At 40.5% G+C, this 22950-nt stretch overlaps 1 long non-coding RNA gene and 1 other non-coding gene across 2 annotated transcripts in view; both read right to left on the reverse strand.

Annotated features, from left to right (window-relative positions):
* LOC129624063 (uncharacterized) overlaps positions 1-14244 on the reverse strand; it is a 32520-nt gene extending 18276 nt beyond the window's left edge. Inside the window, exons 1-2 of the long non-coding RNA XR_008700718.1 lie at positions 14154-14244; positions 13265-13398 (exon numbers count right to left, since the gene is read on the reverse strand). This is a non-coding gene — a long non-coding RNA (uncharacterized LOC129624063). The remainder of the gene's footprint in view (positions 1-13264; positions 13399-14153) is intronic.
* Positions 14245-21485: 7241 nt separating this feature from the next.
* TRNAC-ACA (transfer RNA cysteine (anticodon ACA)) lies at positions 21486-21557 on the reverse strand. The gene has a single exon. It is a non-coding gene; the product is annotated as a tRNA-Cys (tRNA).
* Between the last annotated feature and the right edge of the window lie 1393 nt (positions 21558-22950).

Below are 22950 nucleotides of genomic sequence, written 5' to 3' on the forward strand. Positions count from 1 at the left end.
GTTTAAAGGAAAATTTTAAATAAGCATAATTTTACAAATTTCTTATTTATTGTCCTGCTGGGTCTTCATTACTTCCCAAGGGCTTTCTCTAATTTTGGCAAGCAGGGGCTACTCTCTAGTTGCAGTGTTTGGCCTATCATTAAGTTGGCTTCTCATGTTGTTGAACGCTGGTTCATTATTTGGGGCACATGGGCTTGGTTGCTTTGAGGCATGTGGAATCTTCTTGGATCAGGGATTAAAGTGGTGCAAATCAAATTCTTAACTACTGGACCACCAGGAAAGTCCCTAAATAAGCATAATTTGAAAGTATAGCACCACAAACATTAGACCCTTTTGAAGAGATTGAAATATAAGAAAACATGTTGATTTTGACTGAAGAACTGTGGGACAAAAACTGAAATTCCTTAACTAAGGAGAGTAAAGTCAAAGGCTGGAAAGCAGAGAACACAATGCAATCTTGAGGTCATTCGTTTGGGAGATACAGTTCAGGAAAAGGCCCAGAAGGAGGGATTCCTAAGGGCAAGCAGGAGATTGAATTTGAATAGGAGCCCTAGTTCTAGGGCCATGTGATCTGGATTCAAATTTTGCTTCTGCCTCTTAGAACTATTAGGCACTTAGTCTTAGTTTCCCTGTCCAAAGATGGATATACAAGAGTTACTATGCCTGTTCAACAAGATAATAAATAATAATAGGAATAATCATAGGTATCAAATTTCATATAAACCATAAATTTTCATTTAGATCAAGTGTATATTGTTTTTTTTTTTAATTTTATTTTATTTTTAAACTTTACATAACTGTATTAGATTTGCCAAATATCAAAATGAATCCGCCACAGGTATACATGTGTTCCCCATCCCGAACCCTCCTCCCTCGATGTATAGATCAAGTGTATATTGTTTTAAAGCAATCTTTTTTTTTTGACTTGTTATAAATGTGGAATTATTTTTAAAATTTATTTATTTTTGATTGAGGAATAATTGCTTTACATAATTTTGCTGTTTTCTGTCAAACCTCAAAATGAATCAGCCATAGGTATATATATATACCCACCCTTTTGAACCTCCCACCCATTTCCCTCCCCATCCCAATCCTCTAGGTTGATACAGATCCCTTATTTGAGATTTCTGAGTCAAACAGCAAATTCCCATTGGCTATCTATTTTGCATGTGGTAATGTAGGTTTCCATGTTACTCTTTCAATATATTTCACCTTCTCCTCCCCTCTTCTAATGTCCATAAGTCTTTTCTCTATGTCTGTTTCTCCATTGCTGCCCTGTAAATAAATTCTTAAGAATCACATTTCTAGATTCCATATATATGCATTAGAATATGATATTTATCTTTCTCTTTCTGACTCACTTCACTCTGTATAATAGGTTCTAGGTTCACCCACTTCATTAGAACTGACTCAAATGTGTTCCTTTTTATGGCTGAGTATGGGATTTCTTTGGAAGGAATGATGCTAAAGCTGAAACTCCAGTACTTTGGCCACCTCATGCGAAGAGTGGACTCATTGGAAAAGACCCTGATTCTGAGAGGGATTGGGGGCAGGAGGAGAAGGGGACGGGAGAGGATGAGATGGCTGGATGGCATCACTGACTCGATGGACGTGAGTCTGAGTGAACTCCGGGGTTGGTGATGGACAGGGAGGCCTGGTGTGCTGCAATTCACGGGGTCACAAAAAGTCGGACATGACTGAGCGACTGATCTGATCTGAATATTCCATTGTGTATATGTATCACAAAATCTTTATCCATTTATCTGTTGAAGGGCATCTAGGTTGATTCCAAATTCTAGCTATTGTAAAGAGTACTATAATGAACCATGAGAAATATGTGTCTTTTTCAATTTTGGTTTCCTCAGGATAAATGTCCAGGAGTGGGATAGCTGGGTCATATTGGTGGTTTTATTCTTAGTATTTTAAGGAATCTCCATACCGTCTTCCATAGTGGCTGTATCAACTTATATCCCAACCAACAGTGCAAAAGTGTTGCCTTTTCTCTACACCCTTTTCAGCATATATTGTTTGTAGACTTTTTGATGAGGGCCATTATGACCAGTGTGAAGTGATAATGCATTGTGGTTTTGATTTACATTTGTCTAATAATGAGCAATGTTGAGCATCTTTTCATGTGTTTTTTAGCCATCTGTATGTCTTCTTTGGAGAAATGTCTGTTTAGGTCTTTTTCTCATTTTTGATTGGGTTGTTTGTTTTTCTGGTATTGAGTTGTATGAGCTGTTTATATATTTTGGAAATTAATCCTTTGTCAGTTGTTTCATTTGTTATTATTTTCTTCCATTCTGAGGGTTGTCTTTTCACCTTGCTTATAGTTTCCTTTGTTGTGCAAAAGCTTTTAACTTTAATCAGGTCCCACGTGTTTACTTTTGTTTTTATTTTCATTACTCTAGGAGGTAGGTCAAAGAGGATCTCTCTTTGAGTTATGTCATCAAGTCTTCTGCCTATATTTTCCTCTAAGAGTTTTACAGTTTCTGTTCTTACATTTAGGTCCTTAGTCCCTTTTGAGTTTAGGATTGTGTATGGTGTTAGGAAATATTCTAATTTCTGCCATTGATAATTTGATAGGGATCAAATTGAATCTGTAGATTGAATTTGGTTATATAGTCATTTCTACAATATTTATTCTTCCTACCGAGGAACATGGAATATCTCTCCGTTTGTTTATGTCATGTTTGATTTCTTTCATTAGTGTCTTATACTTTTCTGTGCACAGTATTTTTGCCTCTTTAGGTAAGTTTATACCTGGATATTTTATTCTTTTTCTTGCAATGCTGAATGGATTGATTCCTAAAATTCTCTTTCTTATTTTTCATTGTTAGTATATAGAAATGCAAGTGATTTCTGGGTATTGACTATATATCCTGCAACTTTGTTAAATTCACTGATTAGCTTTAGTAATTTTCTGATACTATCTTTAGGGTTTTCTATGTACAGTAAGTATCATGTCATCTGTAAACAGTGAGAGCTTTACTTCTTATTTTCTTTCCTGGGTTTCTTTTATTTCTATTTCTTTTCTGATTGCTGTAGCTAGGACTTCCAAAACTATGTTGAATAATAGTGGTGAAAGTGGACACCATTGTCGTCTTCCTTATCTTAGGAAGAATGCTTTCAGTTTTTCACCATTGAGAATAATGTTTGCTCTAGGCTTACCATATACGGCCTTTACTATGTTGAGGTAAATTCCTTCTATGCCCATTTTTTGAAGAGTTTTAATCATAAATGGGTCCTAAATTTTTTCAAAGGCTTTTTCTGAATCTACTGAGATTACCATATGGCTTTTATCTTTCAATTTGTTAATATGGTGTATCACATTGATTAATTTGCATATATTAATTTGCATATATATTGAAGTATCCTTGCATTCTTGGAATAAACATAACCTGATTATGGATTATGAGCTTTTTCATGTGTTGCTGAATTCTGTTTGGTAAAATTTTGTTGAGGATTTTTGCATCTATAATCATCAGTGATATTGGTCTATAGTTTTCTTTGTGTGTGTGTGTGTGTTGTCTTTGTCCGGTTTGGTGTCAGGGTGATGGTGGCCTCATAGAATGAGTTTAGAAGTGTTCCTTCCTCTGTAATATTTTGAAAGAGTTTAGAAGGGTAGGCATTAGCTCTTCTCCAAATGTTTGATAGAATTCTGCTGTGAAGCCATCTGGTCCTTGGCTTTTGTTTTTTGGGAGATTTTTATCACAGCTTCAATTTCAGTGCTTTTAATTGGGTTGTTCATAATTAATGGCCTCTTATAATCCTTTGTATTTCTGCATTGTCTGTTGAAACATCTCTTTTTTCATTTCTAATTTTGATGATTTGATTCTTCTGTTTTTTCTTCTTTATGAGTGTAGCTAAAGTTTGCCAATTGTGCTTATCTTCTCAAAGAATCAGGTTTTTGTTTACTTTTGTTTGCTATTGTTTCTTTAATTTCTTTTTCATTTATTTCTGCTCAGATCTTTATGATTTTTTTCCTTCTACTAGTTTTGGAGTTTTTTGTTCTTTTTCCAGTTGTTTTAGGTGTAAAGTTAGGTTGTCTATTTGATGTTGTTCTTGTTTCTTGAGGTAGGATTGTATTGCTATAAACTTCCCTCTTAGTACTGTTTTTGCTTCATCCCATAGATTGTCATGTTTTCATTGCCGTTTGTTTCTAGAAATTTTTTGATTTCACTTTTGAGTTCTTCAGTAACCTGTTGGTTATGTAGAAATATATTGTTTAATCTCCATATGTTTGTTTTTCTTATATTTTTTTTTCTTGGAATTGATATCTAGTCTCAAACAACTGTGGTCAGAGAAGATGCTTGATAGGATTCAATTTTCTTAAATTTATTGAGGTTTGATTTGTCACCCAAGATGTGGTCTATCCTGGAGAATGTTCCATGTGCACTTGAGGAGAGGACATATTCTTCTGCATTTGGATGGACTATCCTGAAGATATCAATGAGATCCTTCTCATCTGATGTGTACTTTAAGACTCGTGTTTCCTTATTAATTTTATGTTTTGATGATCTGTCCGTTGGTGTGAGTGGGGTGTTAAAGTGTCATACTGTTATTGTATTATTGTCAATTTCTCCTTTTATGTGTGTTAGTGCTTGTCTTATGTACTGAGGTGCTCCTATGTTGGGTGCATAGATATTTACAAATGTTGTGTCTTTCTCTTATATTGATCCTTTGATGATTATGTAGTGTTCTTCCTTATCTGTTATAATCTTTATTTTAAGGTATATTTTGTCTGATATAAGGATTGTTACTCCAGCTTTCTTTTGTTTCCCATTTGCCTGGAATATATTTTTCTATCCTCTCACTTTCAGTCTATATGTGTCTTTAGGTCCGAAGTGGGTTTCTTGTAGACAGCATATATAAGGGCATTGTTTTGTATCCATTCAGCCAGTCTGTGTCTTTTGGTTGGAGCATTTAATCACTTTAAGTCATTTGCATTTAAAGTAGTTATTGATATATATGTTCCTATTGCCATTTTCTTAATTGCTTGAGGTTGATTTTGTAGATCTTTTTTCTTCTCTTGCATTTCTTGACTATATAAGTCCCTTTAACATTTGTTGTAAAGCTTATTTGGTGGTACTGAATTCTCTTAACTTTTGTTTGTCTGAAAAGCTTTTGATATCTCTGTCAATTTTGAGTGAGATTCTTGCTGGGTACAGCAATCTTAGTTGTAGACTTTCCCCTTTCAGTACTTTAAATATATCGTGTCATTCCCTTCTGGCCTGCAGACTTTCTGCTGAATGGTCAGTTGTTAAGCATATGGCATTTCCCTTGTACGTTACTTGTTCCTTTTCCCTTGCTACTTTTAATATTCTTTCTTTGTGTTTAATCTTTGTTAGTTTGATTAGTATGTGTCTTGGCATGTTTCTTCTTGAGTTTATCTTCTATGGGACTCTTTGCACCTCTTGGGCTATTTCCTTTTCCATGTTGGGGAAGTTTTAAACTATAATCTCTTCAAAAATTTTCCCATACACTTTCTTTTTCTCTTCTTCTTCTGGGACCCCTATAATTTGAATATTGGTGCGTTTGTTATTGTCCCACATGTCTCTGAGGCTATCCTCAGTCCTTTTCATTCTTTTTTACTTTATTCTGCTCTTCAGAAGTTATTACCATCATTTTATCTTCCAGCTCACTGATTCATTCTTCTGTTTCAGATATTCTGCTATTGATTTCTTCTAGAGTATTTTTAATTTCAGTGATGGTTTTCTTTGTCTCTGTATGCTTATTCTTTAATTCCTAGATCTTTGTTAATTGATTCTGGCATTTTCACAGTTTTGTTTTCAAGGTTTTTGATCGTCTTCACTATCATTATTCTGAATTATTTTTCAGATATTCCTCTTCATTTATTTGGACTTCTATGTTTCTAGTTTGTTCCTCCATTTGTGTAGTATCTCTCTGCCTTTTCATTTTTATTATTATTTTACTTATTCTGTTTGAGGTCTCCTTTTCACTGGCTTCAAGGATGAATTATTTCTTCCCTTGGTTTCTGCCCTCCTAAGGTTGGTCCAGTGGTTTATGTGATCTTTGTATAGAGTGAGATTTGTGCTGAGTTTTTTTTTCTCTGATGGGCAAGTCTGAGTGAGGTGGTAATACTGTCTGTTGATGATTTGGTTTGTATTGCATGTGTGTGTGTGTGTGTGTGTGTGTGTGTGTGTGTGGTTTAGATGAAGTGTCCTGAACAGGGTGCTACTAGTGGTTGGGTGATGCTGGAACTTTTATTCAAGTGGTTTCCATTGTGTGTGTTCTCATGGTTTGATACTCTCTAGGGTTTGTTCTTTGGTACCTTAGGGTCTTGGGGTCAGTGCTCCCACTCCAAAGGCTCAGGGCTTGATCTCTGGTCAGGAATGAAGATTCAACAAGTGGTTTTTTATGACATTAAGTGAGATTAAAACAAAAACCCCAAAATGAGAAACCGAAGTTGAACCCTGGACAAATGACAGTTACAAAATCAGGCAAATAATTAAAATAATGGAATATGCACATATACATATACACCCATAAGCAAAATCAAAACAGTCCAACAAAAATAAAGTACAGTAGACTGACACAACGAACAAAGGAAATCACAAATTATATCTACCAGTTAAGAACAAAAGTAACTAAAGGGAAAACTGAAAAGCAAAACTAAAGCAAGGTGCCCAGTGGGGGATAAAGCAGTGAAATCAAAAGTAACAAATATGTTAAGTGGGAAGAAATGAAAGAAAGGATAGGTAGGCAAAGTTAAATTTAACTAGATAAAAAAGATTTATATACATGAAAGGTTAACTGTTAGGGGAAAAACAACAGCAGGAAGAGCAAGCAAAAGAATAACTATAGGAAAAAATTAGTTTTAAAAATTAAAATTATAAAAAATAAAACAATAAAAATTAAAGAAAGACAAAAGAGAAAGGAAAAGAAAAGAAAAGAAAACTTCATAGAACTGCAAAAGCCCAACATAGAGGCAGAGATTTATATCGACAATAAAAAATATGACTGAGAAAAAAAAAAGCTCAAAAGCTTAATTAGATTTCATATGGCAATAAAATTAACAAATACAATTAGGGTGGGAAGAAAAAGAAAAAAGTAAAAAAGATAGAAAAGAATCTATAGAACAAGTCAAAACATTAGAGTAACAAATGCTTTTCTTGAGTAATTGTTGTCAGAGTCCTTTCCACTGGGCATTACAATGCACCTCACCTCCTTGGGATGCCTTCCAACACTGCTGGTTTCTGGACCTGTTTTGGGGTCAACTAAGATTCTAATCTGGTCCTTCTGTGGTGTGTCCTTGCCCCCAATGTGCACAGCTATCAGAACTAGTACATTTTCTTTTGAGGGAGCTCTCAATGTCCTTTTATATATTCCATAGACACAGAGTCTGCCTAGTTGATCTTGTGGATTTAATCTGCAGCTTGTACAGCTGGTGGGAAGGTTTTGGGTCTTCTGTCTTAGCCATACTGCCCCTGAGTTTCACTTGTGGTTTTATTTCCACCTGTGCATGTGGGTCATCCAGTGGAGGTTTGTTCCTGAGGTTGCCCTGGAGGATTTGTGTCTGCCTCAGTGAGGCTCAGGTGTGAAAGTGGTGCAGCTTCTCGGGTTGCAGGAGTTCTGGCAGCACCAGGTACTCAGGGGAGTTGGTGGCTAGGGTGGTAGGAAATATAGTGCTCTATAAGGGTATGGCTACCAGTATTGGAAAGTACATTCCAGTAATTTTATCTGGAGAACTCCCCTCTCTGACAGAGAAGCCTGGCAGGCCACAGTTCAGTTCAGTTCAGTTGCTCAGTCATGTCCGACTCTTGGAGACCCCACAAACTGCAGCACGACAAACCTCCCTGTCCATCACCAACTCCCAGAGTCCACCCAAACCCATGTCTACTGATGCGGTGATGACATCTAACCATCTCAACCTAAGTCGTCCCCTTTTCCTCCTGCCCTCAATCTTTCTTAGCATCAGGATCTTTTCAAATGTGTCAGATCTTCGCATCAGGTGGCGAAAGTATTGGAGTTTCAGGTTCAAAATCAGTCCTACCAATGAAGACCCAGGACTGATATCCTTTAGGATGGGTTGATTGGATCTCCTTGCAGTTAAGGGACTCTCAAGAGTCTTCTCCAACACCACAGTTCAAAATCATCAGTATTTCGGCACCCAACTTTCATTAAAATCCAACTCTCACATCCATACATGACTACTGGATAAACCATAGTCTTGCCTAGACGGATCTTTGTTGACCAAAAAAAAAAAAAAGTCTCTGCTTTTTAATATGCTGCCTAAGTTGGTCATAACTTTCCTTCCAAAGACTTAGCGTCTTTTACTTTCATGGCTTCAATCACCATTTGCAGTGATTTTGGAACCCAAAAAAACTAGCCAGACACTGTTTCCCCATCTATTTGCATGAAGTGATGGGACCAGATGCCATGATCTAAGTTTTCTGAATGTTGAGCTTTAAGCCAACTTTTTCACTCTCCTCTTTCACTTTCATCGAGAGGTTCTTTTGGTCTTCTTCACTTTCTGCCATAAGGGTGGTGTTATCTGCATATCTGAGGTTATTGATATTTCTCCTGGCAATCTTGATTCCAGCTTGTGCTTCTTCCAGCCCAGCGTTTCTCATGATGTACTCTGCATATAAGTTAAATAGGCAGGGTGACCCTTGACATACTCCTTTTCCTATTTGGAAAAGTCTGTTTTTCTATGTCTAGTTCTAACTGTTGTTTCCAGACCTGCATATGGGTTTTCAAGAGGCAGCTCAGGTGGTCTGATATTCCCATCTCTTTCAGAATTTTCTATAGTTTATTGTGATACATTCAGTCAAATGCTTTGACATAGTCAATAAAGCAGAAATAGAGGTTTTTCAGGAACTCTCTTGCCTTTTTGATGATCCAGGGGATATTGGCAATTAGATCTCTGGTTCCTCTGCCTTTTCTAAATCCAGCTTGATCATCTGGAAGTTCATGTTCATGTATTGCTGAAGCCTGGCTTGAATAATTTTGAGCATTACTTTACTAGCATGTGAGATGAGTGCAATTGTGCAATAATTTGAGCATTCTTTGGCATTGCCTTTCTTAGGGATTGGAATGAAAACTGACCTTTTCCAGTCCTGTGGCCACTGCTCAGATTTCCAAATTTCCCAGCATATTGAGTGTAGCACTTTGACAGCATCTTCTTTCAGGATTTGAAGTAGCTCCACTGGAATTCCATCACCTCCACTAGCTTTGTTCATAGTGATGCTTTCTAAGGCCCACTTGGCTTCACATTCCAGGATATCTGGCTCTAGGTGAGTGATCACATCATCAGGATTATCTTGGTCATGAAGATCTTTTTAGTACAGTTCTTCTGTGTATTCTTGCCATCTCTTCTTAATATCTTCTGCTTCTGTTAAGTCCTTACAGTTTCTGTCCTTTATTAAGCCCATTTTGCCTGGAATGTTCCCTTGGTATCTCTAATTTTCTTGAAGAAATCTCTAGTCTTTCCTATTCTATTGTTTTCCTCTGTTTCTTTCCATTGATCGCTGAGAAGACTTTCTTATCTCTCCTGGTTATTCTTTGGAACTCTGCATTCAAATGGGTATATCTTTCCTTTTCTCCTTTGCTTTTCACTTCCCTTCTTTTCACAGCTATTTGTAAGGCCTCCTCAGACAGCCATTTTGATTTCTGAATTTCTTTTTCTGGGGGATGGTCTTGATCCCTGTCTCCTGTACAATGTCACGAACCTCTGTCCATAGTTCATCAGGTACTTTGTCTATCAAATCTAGTCCCTTAAATCTATTTCTCACTTCACTGTGTAATCATAAGGGATATGATTTAGATCATACCAGAATGGTCTAGTGTTTTTCCCTAGTTTGTTCAATTTCAGTCTGAATTTTTCAATAAGGAGTTCATGATTTGAGCCACATTCTGCTCCCAGTCTTGTTTTTTCTGACTGTATAGAGCTTCCCCATCTTTGGCTGCAAAGAATATAATTAACCTGATTTTGGTATTGACCATCTGGTGATGTCCATGTGTAGAGTCTTCGCTTGTGTTGTTGGAAGAGGGTGTTTGCTATGACCAGTGAGTTTCCTTGGCAGAATTCTATTAGCTTTTGCCCTGCTTCATTCTGTACTCCAAGGCCAAATTTTTCTGTTACTCCAGGTGTTTCTTGATTCCTACTTTTGCATTCTAGTCCCAAATAATGAAAAGGACATCTTTTGGGGATGTTATTTCTAAAAGGTCTTGTAGATATTCATAGAACTGTTCAACTTCAGCTACTTTAGTGTTACTGGTTGTGACATAGACTTGGATTACCACGATATTGAATGGTTTGCCTTGGAAATGAACAGAGATCATTCTGTCATTTTTGAGACTGCATCCAAGTACTGCATTTCAGACTCTTTTGTAGACTATAATGGCTACTTCATTTCTTCTAAGGGATTCTTGCCCACAGTAGTAGATATAATCATCATCTGAGTGAAATTCACGCATTTCAGTCCATTTTAGTTTTCTGATTCCTAGAATGTTGACATGGAGAAGGCAATGGCACCCCACTCCAGTACTTTTGCCTAGAAAATCCCATTGACGGAGGAGCCTGGTAGGCTGCAGTCCATGGGGTCTCTAGAGTCGGACACGGCTGAGCGACTTCCCTTTCACTTTTCACTTTCATGCATTTGAGAAGGAAATGGCAATCCACTCCAGTGTTCTTGCCTGGAGAATCCCAGGGATGGGAAGCCTGGTGGGCTGCCGTCTATGGGGTCGCACCGAGTCAGACATGACTTAAGCGACTTAGCAGCAGCAGCAGCAGAATGTTGACATTCACTCATGCCATCTCCTGTTTGACCACTTCCAATTTGTCTTGATTCATGGACCTAACATTCTAGGTTCCTATGCAATATTGCTCTTTACAGCATCAGACCTTGCTTCTATCACCAGTCACATCCACAACTGGGTATTGTTTTTTCTTTGGCTCCATCTCTTCTTTATTTCTGGAGTTATTTCTTCATTGATCTCCTGTAGCATATTGGGCACCTACCGACCTGGGAAGTTCATTTTTCAGTGTCCCATCTTTTGCCTCTTCATACTGTTCATGGGGTTCTCAAGGCAGGAATACTGAAGTGGTTTGCCATTCCCTTCTCCAGTGGACCACATTCTGTCAGACCTCTCCACCATGACCCATCCATTTTGGGTGGCCCCACCCTGCATGGCTTAGTTTCATTGTTAGATAAGCTGTGGTCCATGTTATCAGATTGGCTAATTGTCTATGATTGCAGTTTCAGTCTTTCTGCCCTTTGATGCCCTCTCTCAACATCTACCGTTTTACTTGGGTTTCTCTTACCTTGGACACAGGGTATCTCTTCACAGCTGCTCCAGCAAAGCACAGCCTCTGCTCTTTACCTTGGACATGGGGCAGCTTCTCTCAGCCACCGCCCCTGACCCTGGGCTTGGGGTAGCTCCTCTAGGTCGCTCCTGTGCCATCACACAGCCACCTCTCCTGTGCCATAGCGCAACCACTACAGTTCACAGTGTTGGCAAAGATTTGGACACAACCATAGCAACCCTAAGTACCTACATTCAAGACTTTTTTCGCCTGTGTCAGCTCTGCCCCAGTGAGGGTTGAACATGAAGGCGGTGCAGCTTCTTGGCTTCCAGGGACCCTGGTGGTGCCAAGTGTGAAGAGACACAGACTTCCTCTGCCACAGGATATATGGCCTTATCAGAGTCTTTTTTAGAACCTCTTATAGCTTGATGGCAATGGCAACCCACTCCAGTACTCTTGCCTGGAAAATCCCATGGATGGAGGAGCCTGGTAGGCTGTAGTCCATGGGGTCACGAAGAGTCAGACTCTTACTGAGTGACTTCACTTTCACTTTCATGCATTGGAGAAGGAAACGGCAACCCACTCCAATGTTCTTGCCTGGAGAATGTGGGGTCACACAGAGTCGGACACGACTGAAGCGACTTAGCAGTAGCAGCATAGCTTGATGATCAGAAGGCTACTTTGGCCAGTCTTTCTCTGTAGCTCCACTTCTTCAGACTTAGAGGACTCCCTTGCCTGGTGGGCCTTCTCAGTTGTTCAGTGCATCAGGCACATAGAGGGGCCCCCCTGGTTGTGAACTGGAACATCAGGCACTTAAAGGGGCACCCTGGGTGGGGTCCTACTCTGTAGTTCAGCACATCAGTCACTTAATGGAGCACGCTGGGTGGGGTTGTACTCTGTTTTTCAGTGTGTCAGGCATTTGATGGGACAGCCTCTCTAATTGTCCAGCTATCTATGCTGGCATGTGGGGAGAGAGAGGCTTTGGTGATGGCTCTACCCCTATGTGTGACTCAGCAGTATCGTCTTGCTTCCATGGCTGCCTGGATTTCCTCCACAGGTTTTCCCACCAGTCTCCTCCCTCACACACCCCTTGATCTGTCACTCTGTGGTCATCAGCAGTCCTCACCTTTGGATTGCTCCACAATTCCTAAACTCCAGCTCCCAGTCACTGCACCTTCTAGGGGACCTGTGTGCCTGTCCAGGGTATATATGGAAGTGGCAAGAACTGCCTGATTCTCATTCTATTTAGGCTGTCACAGATCATCTCTTTCACTCTCAGCCTTAAATGTTTCTCCTCTGACTCAGACAATTGCCCCAATATGGGGATGGGACCCCTGCTTGAGTTCTCCCATCCATCAAGGGCAGGTCCAGTCCTACAAACATTCCTATTTATCACCCAACTTCCTTTGTCCTACTGAGTTTTGTGTGGGTATATATATTCTTTTCAGCTGGTCAGGTACTCGTGTCCATGATGTACAATGTATCCTGATGTATCAATGAAGAGAGATGTACTCTACGTCCACTTACTCCTCTGCCATCTTTTTCTCAAACTATTTTCCTCACTTTTACCCTGACAAATTCTATAACAGCCATAAGACTGAGGTAAAGTGTCAAATCAGCCTCTTACTTAACCACTCAGCCAGGATCATTCAGACCATGTGACATTGGCATCTTTCAGCCAAGCCCTGAGTATTCCTCGATTTTTTCCCCAATTGAGCTCCCCTACCTGTACCTTTCCACTGGATAGATAATTCCCCTGGCATCTTTCAGCCTGCTCCCCACCCAGTATATTTTGCCTGGGTGGGAACTTCTCAACATCTTTCAACAGAACCCTACTCAGGGTCTAGACCATGAGTGTGTATGCCCTGGATGCTTCACTCAGCCCTTCCCCAGTATCTGTCCTATTGGGAAGGGTAGGGAACCTACTCCACCAGCAAATAAAACTCAGAATCTCAACAAATATGGGAGATTTGAGAACTAGGAGAGACTTACCCAAATTCATCTGCACTTCCTGAGGATGAAGATGGGTGCAAGGGGATGCTGCTGGTACAAAAGTCTGGTTCCTCATGGAGTCCAGTCGAAGGAAGAAAGTCCACTCTGAGTCATTTCTTTGGTTTCCATAATGTCTGCAATGGACCACGCAGAAGTTCAGCTGAGAAGAGCTACCCCACGCCCGAGGTCAGGGGTGGCAGCCGAGAGGAGCAACCCCATGTCCAAGGAGTGGCGGCTGCAAAGACACAGGAGTGCTGAGAGGAGCTACTCCACGTCCAAGGTCAGGAAGGGCGACCTCTTCCAAGGTAAGGAGCAGTAGCTGTGCTTTGCTGGAACAGCTGTGAAGAGATACCCCACATCCAAGAGAAACCCAAGTAAGACAGTATGTGTTGCGAGAGGGCATCAGAGGACAGACACACTGAAACCATAATCACAGAAAACTAGCCAATCTGATCACACATACCAGAGTCTTGTCTAACTCAATGAAACTAAGCCATGCTGTGTGGGGCCCCCCAAGACGGACGGGTCATGGTGGAGAGGTCTGAGAGAATGTGGTCCACTGGAGAAGGGAATGGCAAACCACTTCAGTATTCCTGCCTTGAGAACCCCATGAACAGTATGAAAAGGCAAAATGATAGGATACTGAAAGAGGAACTCCCCAGGTCGGTAGGTGCCCAATATGCTACAGGAGATCAATGGAGAAATAACTCCAGAAAGAACGAAGGTGCCGGGAGCTGGCGAGAGACATTCCACTCGTAACAAAGGTCATGAGGAAGGAGGCTCGGCATACGCAAGGGCGGGATCGAGCCTCGGGAGTGCCCCCGGATATTCTCGAGCATCTACCCCCAAAAAACCAGAGTCTGCCTACTTTATTGCTTTGTGCTCTCACCTCTGACTTTACTGGGGGCTGTCCCCCACCACCATCTCGCTCTCTCTGTCAAAGAGTTAACTTACAGCTCCAATTAATAAAGTTCCTGGGCAATTAGGAGTGTTTAAATCCAAACACGTCAGATGGCTCTCTAACTCGCCTGACAAGTTTACCCGGACACCTACAGCTATGCATACGATTGTGTACAGTCTCCCAGCCTCGAGAGGCACGGGAAGCTTAAGATATTCAAATAGCTTAGAGCCTCTCAGAGAATTAGAAACTGCCAGAATAAAACTAGTAAAAGATTTCATTGATGAGCCAATGTTTGTTGCCAAGTTTTCACATCCCCTGAATTGTATCCTTGAATGTGCATTAATTAATATAGTTGGTATGTAGAAAAAATAAGTAGTGGCCTTGGTGTTAGTAACTTTAGACCCTTAAGGTAATAAATTCTTTCCTTTGTAAACCCATTACACATCCACCCTATAGGAACGTAATCTTATCTTCGGAAGATGGCGCCAAACCTTAAAATAATTACTCTTAGAGAAAATAAGTCTTTGTTGATAAGTGCTTGTCAAGAGTCATAAAATGTTAATAGGCCTCTGGCCAGAAGATGATGTAAATCACCTAAACCATTTGTATACGATAAATTTGCAGGAAAGAAACCCTGGTTTTTGATAAGCATCAAAGACTGCTGACTTCGCATCCCCTATTGTCCTCTATGTGTAACTTAGGGTATAAAAGCCCCTGTTGAAAATAAAGCTATGGGCCTTGCTCACCAACGCTTGGTCTCCCCATGTCATTCTTCCCTTTAACTTCCAGCTGAGTGTCCATCTGGAGCGCGGATATCCTCTGCAACCATTTATTTGCCTGGGCTTCTAAGACCCACTCGAGAAGGTGTCTAAGGTGGGGCACCTTCCGCTATTCGAGAGGGCGCCTGCGGCCTCCGTGGTCAGAGCTAACCTGGTGTCACGGGTTATATTGATTTTCCGCATAAACCAAGCCACTCAGCTTCTTTTCTCCACTGAATTTTCCTACTGAGCTATCCTCATTCTATTACTCTTTATTATCTCTAATTAACATTTGAATAGGTCGCCTAGCTGTCTCTCCTTCGAATACCCTGGATCAGCCGGGGCTGGACCTCGGCACGAAGGGATGGACCCAAAGCAAAAACAATACCCAGTTGTGGATGTGACTGGTGATAGAAGCAAGGTCTGATGCTGTAAAGAGCAATATTGCATAGGAACCTAGAATGTTAGGTCCATGAATCAAGACAAATTGGAAGCGGTCAAACAGGAGATGGCATGAGTGAATGTCAACAATCTAGGAATCAGCAAACTAAAATGGACTGGAATGGGTGAATTTAACTCAGATGATGAGTATATCTACTACTGTGGGCAAGAATCCCTTAGAATAAATGGAGTAGCCATCATGGTCAACAAAAGAGTCCTAAATGCAGTACTTAGAGGCAATCTCAAGAATGACAGAATGATCTCTGTTCGTTTCCAAGGCAAACCATTCAATATCATGGTGACCCAAGCCTATGCCTCAAACAGTAACGCTGAAGAAGCTGAAGTTGAACAGTTCTATGAAGATATACAAGAACTTTTAGAACTAACACCCAAAAAAGATGTCCTTTCCATTATAGGGAACTGCAATGCAAAAGTAGGAAGTCAAGAAACATCTGGGGTAACAGGCAAATTTGGCCTTGGAATACAGAATGAAGCAGGGCAAAGGCTAATAGAGTTTTGCCAAGAGAATGTACTAGTCATAGCAAACACCCCCTTTCAAAAACACAAGAGAAGACTCTACACATGGACATCATCAGATGGTCAACAATGAAATCAGATTGATTATATTCTTTTTAGCTGAAAACGGAGAAGTTCTATACAGTCACCAAAAACAAGACTGGGAGGAGACTGTGGCTCAGATCATGAACTCCTTATTGCCAAATTCAGACTTAAATTGAACAAACTAGGGAAAACCAGTAGACCATTCAGGTATGACCTAAATAAAATCCCTTATGATTATACAGTGGAAGTGAGAAATAGATTTAGGGAGTAGATTTGATAGGCAGAGTATTTCATGAACTATGGACGGAGGTTTGTGTCATTGTACAGGAGACAGGGATCAAGACCATCCCCATGGAAAAGAAATGCAAAAAAGCAAAATGGCTATTTGAGGAGGCCTTACATATAGCTGTGAAAAGGAAAGATGTTCCCATTTTAATGCAGAGTTCCAAAGAATAGCAAGGAGAGATAAGAAAGCCTTCCTCAGCGATCAATGCAAGAAAATAGAGGAAAACAACAGAATAGGGAAGACTACAGATGTCTTCAAGAAAATTAGAGATTCCAATGGAATATTTCATGCAAAGATAGGCTCGAAAAAGCACAGAAATCGTATGGACCTAACAGAAGCAGAAGATATTAAGAAGAGGTGGCAAGAATACACAGAAAAACTGTACAAAGAAGATCTTCATGACCCAGATAATCACGATGGTGTGATCACTCACCTAGAGCCAGACATCCTGGAATGTGAAGTCAAGTGGGCCTTAGAAAGCATCACTACAAACAAAGTTAGTGGAGGTGATGGAATTCCAGTGGAGCTATTTCAAATCCTGAAAGATGATTTTGTGAAAGTGCTGCACTCAATATGACAGCAAATTTGGAAAACTCAGCAGTGGCCACAGGACTGGAAAATGTCAGTTTTCATTCCAATCCCAAAGAAAGGCAGTGCCAAAGAATGCTCAAACTACCGCACAATTGCACTCATCTCACACGCTAGTAAAGTAATGCTCAAAGTTCTCCAAGCCAGGCTTCAGCAATACATGAGCCGTGAACTTCCAGATATTCAAGCTGGTTTTAGAAAAAGCAGACGAACCAGAGATCAAATTGCAACATCCCCTGGATCATCAAAAAAGCAAGAGAGTATATATATATATATATATATATATATATATATATATATATATTCTGTTTTATTGACTATGTCAAAGCCTTTGACTTTGTGGATCACAATAAACTATGGGAAATTCTGAAAGAGAAGGGAATACCAGACCACCTGACCTGCCTCTTGAGAAACCTATATGCAGCTCAGGAAGCAACAGTTAGAACTGGACATGGAACAACAGACTGGTTCCAAATAGGAAAAGGAGTGTGTTAAGGCTGTATATTGTTGCCCTGCTTATTTAATTTATATGCAGATTACATCAGGAGAAACGCTAGGCTGGGGGAAGCACAGGCTGGAATCAAGATTGCTGGGAGAAATATCAGGAACTTCAGATATGCAGATGACACCACCCTTATGGCAAAAAGTGAAGAGGAACTAAAAAGCCTCTTGATGAAAGTGAAAGAGGAGAGTGAAAAAGTTGGCTTAAAGCTCAACATTCAGAAAACTAAGATCATGGCATTTGGTCCTATAATTTCATGGGAATAGATAGAAAAACTGTGGAAACATTGTCAAACTTTATTTTTCGGGGCTCTAAAATCACTGCAGATGGTGATTGCAGCCATGAACTTATAAGACGCTTATGACCAACCTAGATAGCATATTCAAAAGAAGAGATATTATTTTTCCAACAAAGGTCCATCTAGTCAAGGCTATGGTTTTTCCAGTGCTCACATATAGATGTGAGATTTGGACTGTGAAGAAAGCTGAGCGCTGAAGAATTGATGCTTTTGAACTGTGGTGCTGGAGAAGACTCTTGCAAATCCCTTGGACTGCAAGGAGATCCAACCAGTCCATCCTAAAGGAGACCAGTCTGGGTGTTCATTAGAAGCACTGATGCTTTTGCTGTCTCACATACAGGGTTATCATTGCCATCTTTCTAACTGCCATATATATGCGTTAGTATACTGTATTGGTGTTTTTCTTTCTGGCTTACTTCACTCTATAATCGGCTAAGGGATGGTATGGGGAGGGAGGTGGAAGGGGGTTCAGGATTGGGAATGCATGTACACCTGTGGTGGGTTCATGCTGATGTATGGAAAAACCAATACAATATTGTAAAGTAAAAATAATAATAATAAATTAAAAAAAAAAAAAAAAAACACTTGTTAAAAAAAAAAAAAAGAAGGACTGATGCTGAGGCTGAAACTCCAATACTTTGGCCACCTCATACGAGGAGCTGACTCATTGAAAAAGACCCTGATGCTGGATGCTGGGAGGGATTGGGGGCAGGAGGAGAAGGGGATGACAGAGGATGATATGGCTGGATCACCAACTCGATGGACATGAGTTTGGGTGAACTCCGGGAGTTGGTGATGGACATGGAGGCCCAGTGTGCTGCGATTCATGGGGTCGCAAAGAATCGGACACAACTGAGCAGCTGAACTGAACTGAACTGAATGTCGTCTAAAAATATGTGCAACATGAGAGTTAAGTTTTAATTGGAGGCAAAATGAGGCCTGTAGCCTGGAAAGCAGCATCTCAGATAACTCAGACACACTGCTCCAAAGCAGCAGTGCGGGGAAGGTCAATATGTAAAGTTTGGGTGAAGGGGGAGTTCAATACCATGAAGTATTCATTTTACAAAGTTTTTTTGTTAGTTAGGAGGATCTGATGTCCTCATGGAGGTATTTAGTGCTTCTCTATATAAGGAGATGCAAGGATTGAGATCATAAAATCTGTTCCTAAAAACATCCAACTAAAGACCTGTCCCACCAGATTCCCTGGAGCACAGAGTGCCTCACTCCACCCTGAACTCCCTCAGAGGTTGCTGAAGGTCAACAGCTATAGCAGCATTGGGTTCAATACCATAGAGGCAGATGGCCAATGCCTTTGTTGTTCAGTCATTGGCAATGCTCTTGGTGAGTGCCAACTTACAGTTGATATTCACTGTCTCTTGGAGCTTGCTGAAACTCATGTCCATTGAGTAGGTGATGCCATGAAACTATTTTGTCCTGTCATTCCCTTCTCCTTCTGTCAATCTTTCCTAGCATCAGAGGCTTTATTTAATGAGTTGGCTCTTCGCAAATTTGGCCAAACTATTGGATTTTCATCTTTAGCACAAGTTCTTCCAATTAATATTCAGGCTTGATTTCCTTTAAGAATGACTGGTTTTATCTCTCTGCAGTCCAAGGGATTCTCAAGAGTCTTCTCCAACACCACAATTCAAAAGCATTCATTCATGTTGATATATGGCAAAAACCACCTCAATATTGTAAGGTAATTATCCCCCAGTTAAAATAAATTAATTATTAAAAAAAAAAAAAAAAAAAACATCAGTTCTTTGGCACTCAGTCTTCTTTATGGTTCAACTCTTACATCCTGACATGACTACTGGAAAAACCATAGCTTTGATGATACGGATCTTTGTTAGCAAAGTACTGTCTCTGCTTTTTAATGTGTTTTCTATGTTTGTGATAGATATTCTCCCAAGGAACAACTGTCTTTAAATTACATGGCTGCAGTCACCACCTGTGGTGATTTTGGCACCCAAGAAAAAAGTCAGTCACTGTTTCCATTGTTTCCCCATACATTTGCCATGAAGTGATGGGACCGGATGTCATGATCTCAGTTTTTTGAATGTTGAGTTTTAAGCCAGCTTTTTCACTCTCCTCTTTCACCTTTATTAAGAAGCTCTTTAGTTCTTCTTGGCTTACTGCCATTAAGGTGGTGCCACTGGCATATCTCAGGTTATTAATATTCTTCTCTGCAATCTTGGTTTTGGCTACTGTTTCTTCCAGCTCAGCAATATGCATGATGTACTCTGCCTAAAATTTAAAGAAGCAGGATGACAATAAACATCCTTGACATACTCCTTTCCCAATTGGAACCAGTCAGTTGTTCCATGTCTGGTTCTAACTGTTGCTTCTTGATCTGCATACAGGTTTCTCAGGAGACAGGTAAGGTGGTCTGGTATTCCATCTCTTTAAGAATTTTCCAGTTTGTTGTGATCCACACAGTCAAAGACTGTAGCATGGTCAATGAAGTAGAAGAGATGCTTTTCTGGAATTCTCTTGCTTTTTCCTATGTTCCAACAAATGTTGGCAATTTGACCAGACCATCTTATCTACCTCCTGCAGAACCTGTATGCTAGTTAAGAAGCAACAGTTAGAACCAGACATGGAGCAATGTACTGGTTCAAAATGGGACAGATGTACATCAAGGCTTATATTGTCATCCTGCTTATTTAACTTATATGCAGAGAGTATATCATGAGAAGTGCTGGGCTGGATGAAGCACAAGCTCGAATGAAGATTGCCAGGAGAAGTATCAATATGAAGATATGCAAATGATACCACATTTATGGCAGAAAGCAAAGAACTAAAGAGCCTTTTGATGAAAGTGAAAGAGGAGAGTGAAAAAGTTGGCTTAAACCTCAACATTCATAAAACTAAGATCATGGTGAGAGAATCATTCCCTAGGTATGTTGATAAGAAGTCTAGGGGTTCCCAAGGGGAGAGGGGTCTGGAATTATCAAGGAGGGAAAAAAGACAAACTTTTTCCACTCTATATTCCTTAGGATTATATAACAATAATGTATCCTGCTTGAGGACAGTCTATGGAAAAATCCTTCTGGCTAATCCTGTTATCTTAAAATGTAAATTATGGGAGTAGGTCTAGTGAGCTCTTTACAACCTCCAGACATTCTTTTGATTCACTTTAATAACTAATTAAAGAGTATATAATCCCATTGCTAACACTAGCAAGGGGGTATATTAGCAAGGGGGTACTCTTTCTGCCCCCTTCTGATACTTATGTCAGAAGCTTTCTCTATCTCCTTTATACTTTAATAAAACTTTATTACACAAAAGTTCTGAGTGATCAAGCCTTGTCTCTGGCCCCAGACTGAATTCTTCTCCTCTGGAGGCCAAGAATCCTGGCGTCTTTGCATGGTTCAGCAACAACCTTTCATCTTGGGGGCTCATCTGGGATTCTTCAGGACAAGGTAAGGATGCTTGGAGCTCCAGTTCTTTGTTCTCCTAGTGAACATGTTTTCTGCTGTACTACTAACTCTACAGTGTGCTTGTGTGAATGAATGAAACACTCTGTGTGAAGCAAGTGAGGAGCCCTGCTCTGTGGTTCTGTGGTGACCTCATATGACTTATGGCAAAGCCTGTTGGGGGTTTATACCAACCTGTCAATGCCAAGAGGCACCCAATGTATCCTTTGCGGGACCGACCAGAAGTGGGCAAAGCGTGTGGACAGAACTCTCCTTTCTCTGTCAAACTTTTCAGTGTCTTTGACCATTTTGTAACTCCTTGGAAATTAGAAGAAGTGAAGTGAAGTTGCTCAGTCGTGTCTGACTCTTTGTGACCCCACGGACTGTAGCCTACAACATTCCTCCATCCATGGGATTATCCAGGCAAGAGTACTAGAATGTGTTGTCATTTCCTTCTCCAGAGGATCTTCCCAACCCAGGGATTGAACCTGGGTCTCCTGCATTGTAGGCAGATGCTTTACCATCTGAGCCACCAGGGAATTAGAAGTACTAACTTAATCTGTCAGATCATTGACTTTCACGGGACTTGTGATCTATGCTGTTACTGTGTACTGTTACTTAGGTCCCAAACATAGATTGGTAGTCTGAAAGCTCCTAGCCTTGCTAGGACTCAAAAATTCAGAAGCTAGATGGAGCTCTAGTTCCAAGAGCATCTCTGAGGTTAAAGTTTACTCAGATTGGAACTACAGTGAAATTTTTTCCCATTGATAACACTGGTTCTTAGTGGACCAGAGGAGACTCTTATACTGGTATGGTGATGCTTAGGAGGCTCTTATACTGGTGTGGTGATGCTTGGAAGGAACATCTCAGTTTTATGTTCGTATTGGTCTTATTGTTGTCAAGAATATACTCAGGGTAGTGCATAAGCACTCAGGTGAGAAATGTTTCCCCCAGCAGTTTAGCCTGGGAGGCATTCTGGAAGGTTACTCTGATTGCACCCCGGGTGGCATCAGAGGTAAGCAAGGTTTTAATGGTGAGGAGCTGGACATCAGTCAGGGATGCTATCAGGTCTACCCGTGGTGCATCCCCACCCCATCTCGGTGGTAGAACGGCAAGAGACGAGTATGTTGCCTGCATCGGTAAGGGACAGACTAAGTCCGACCAGGAAAGAAAAGCTTTGGTGTACGAGATGGCTGGATGGCATCACTGACTCGATGGACGTGAGTCTCAGTGAACTCTGGGAGTTGGTGATGGATAGGGAGGCCTGGCGTGCTGCGATTCATGGGGTTGCAAAGAGTCGGACACGACTGACTGATCTGATCTGAAAGTCTGTCTACACCCCCATCTAGAACAAGGAGGGACGCCTGCAATAGAAAGAGGGTGCTGGTCGCTTTTTTCTCTCTCTCTTACAGATGGGAGCTAACAATTCCAGCCTCACTCCTTTGAACTGCATCCTGAAAAACTGGGATAGATTTGATCCCCAGGGCTTAAAGAAGACACACCTGGTCTTCCTATGTGATACTGCATGGCCACTGTATCCATTGGAGGATGGTGAATGGTGGCCGGTTGGAGGGTCTCTTAAGTATAATACTGTTTTACAATTAGACCAGTTCTGTAAAAAAAAAAAAAAAGGAAAATGGGTAGAAGTAGACTATGTGTTGCCCTTTTTCTCTCTGTGATATATGCCAGACTTATGTCCTATGGGTATAGATTTCAGTGTGACTCCTTTAGCTCCCTCCTGCCCTCCTACCTTGCTAGATAAGATGGAGGAAAGGAAACAAAGAGATAAAGAAAAACAGGTTTCTCCAATCTATCCTTGGGATCATAAGTACATAGCAGCCAGAGAGATTGAGGAACAGCCACACAAGCTGTTCCCTCTTCATGAAGCACCTACCCGGAATAATAATCAGTCTATGAGAGTTAATAATCCTT

This window comes from Bubalus kerabau, chromosome 12 (genome assembly GCF_029407905.1).
Source record: "Bubalus kerabau isolate K-KA32 ecotype Philippines breed swamp buffalo chromosome 12, PCC_UOA_SB_1v2, whole genome shotgun sequence".
Classification (NCBI taxonomy): domain Eukaryota; kingdom Metazoa; phylum Chordata; class Mammalia; order Artiodactyla; family Bovidae; genus Bubalus; species Bubalus kerabau.